Below are 2,302 nucleotides of genomic sequence, written 5' to 3' on the forward strand. Positions count from 1 at the left end.
AACATTGGAACTGGCAAGCACCGAGGCAATCATGTTGAGAATGAGATCATGATGCAGTAGGTGTGCAGCATTCTCTTCAGCCTATCAGCCTATTCACTATCTCTATTCTACAGTAATAAAGAAGAAAGTTTCTTTTCAGTCAATAATAAAGATTTTAATGTGCCTTCCAGTGCCTATGGAAATAATAAAAAGCACATTTCTGCTTCACAGAGAAAGCTTTTGACACATACTTGATCTCATAAAATAATGAAGGGCAAATGACGTATTCACATGAATAAGTCAAAGGCTTCATGGTACTCATAACAGTAAAATTAGGAATGTGCAAAGGCTGAGGTCTTAAATTTTAAAACATTGGAACTACAATCTTCCTTTTATTGATTGCAAACTGTTTGTAAAGGGATGCTCCTGTAGACATGGGATGCAACAAAAGGGGCAAGACAAGGAAATCAACGTATTTGTACAGCAGAATTAGTCATGGGGTTACATCAGTTTAATAATTCAGGAGACAATTTGTACACACATCAGGTTGGCTTGGAATTAACTTCAACTTCAGTAAACTCTACGAATAGTGATTTCGAATTTGAATGACATGCACGTATTTTTCTACTGAATAACTGCAGAAACTATTGCTTTCAGTATTCAGAGCCAGTGCTCTGCTGTTCACGATGCAGGACTTGTCAATTCTGCAATCAACAAGCTTTGAAGATAGTCACAGGAACATTTGGCTAAACAATCAAGCAGATATATTTGTTCAGCTGCCCCTTCTGAAAAGTATTTACATATTTGCAACACGGTTTTTCTCAGTTATATTACAAAAGCCTCACCTATGTTAAATACATCCAGACAACAAACGAAATACCATTGTCTGGTACCTTCGTCACACAGAAACAGATCCTTTACAAACATTTAACTAAATTCATCATTTGCTTTAATGTCATGCTGATTCAGGCTGATAATGCCATTTCCATTGCCTTCTCTTTTTTTCCCTACTGATCTGAAGTCTACAAACAAAACAACCTTATGCTGCCTGCAAGCTAGGCAGTTAGACAATAGGCTGCGAGCAAACTTAGACAAAGGAAGCGAGCAGATAGGGGTTAAAAAAGAAATTATTTTATCAAAGGCTACATTTAGAAGTGAAATTGCAAAGGTTGGTTAATATCACTAGTATAACTTCATAGCATTAGCTGTACCACACAAGCAGCTTGATTTTATTTTGCAGTTAGGATATAGAGGTTGTGACAGTTGTAAACAAATGTCTAATTTACACACTATAGAACTTGACTGTTACCACACAGAAGCGACTGTTCTGGGGCACCCATCTAGGGAAGGGTGTTAGGCTCAACCAAAATAGACCTTTTGTTGATTGTTCAGCCAACTGCTTGCCAGAAATCAGAGAAATCTCTCTCCTGTGTTCAAGTATTAGCATGAATATACAATTAAGATTCTAAAAGTATCTTAGCTCACATCAGCTCAGTATCACATTGGTCAAAATGTTGCAAACATTCCTTTAAATCTACAATTTGCTTTAGAAGACCACAGAAAATCATGAAAATCTGCTCAACTGAGTAGCAAATTGAGTCAAGCTGAAAATTCATATACAGAAAGTTGAAAAATAGGAATACATGTTCCTGTTAATACCAATGTGCTAAGGCATAAAAAGTGAATAAGGAGGATAATTTCCCCCTGTCTATGCAAATTTACAATCTTCAGAACACCTGCAGTGACTTGAATTAAATCACAGCAAGCAGGGACTTCAGGATGACCCACTGAAAAATAATAATTGTATGTGTATATGTATTTATACAAGAAATTTACATATGCGCCCCTGCGTACATACAAATAAAACTTTGTTTAATCTTCAGTGCAGGGAAGGAATGCTGTATTTCACTATTCTTTTGAACATACAAGAAACACATTAACCTGTGGCTAGCAAAACTAGCAATTATTACATGTTTTTAGGTTACAAAAAGCAGTAATAATTGAATTTCATAGAACACATGAAAGCAAGGGCACACTGCTGGAAATCTGTCTTTCAGCTGATCTGTGAGTTAGAAGCTGTGCCCAAGTCTTAGCTCCATGTTAGAGCTCTTTAGGTAAGCATTGCTGTCTGGAACCCAACAGTGAAAGCTGGGCAGCATCCCCAGTGCTGATGCTGTCGTTGGGCATTTCAGACACTGCTGCTCTTTGCATACATTCATGGTTGCTCCAAGAAGGCCAAACTTCTCCTCCCTTGCATCCTTTCTATGCTAACAGATTAATGTGTTTATCATTTTATCCAGTTATATAATCAGCACATTAAAAA

Source organism: Acanthisitta chloris, unplaced genomic scaffold (assembly GCF_000695815.1).
Source record: "Acanthisitta chloris isolate BGI_N310 unplaced genomic scaffold, ASM69581v1 scaffold11310, whole genome shotgun sequence".
NCBI lineage: Eukaryota > Metazoa > Chordata > Aves > Passeriformes > Acanthisittidae > Acanthisitta > Acanthisitta chloris.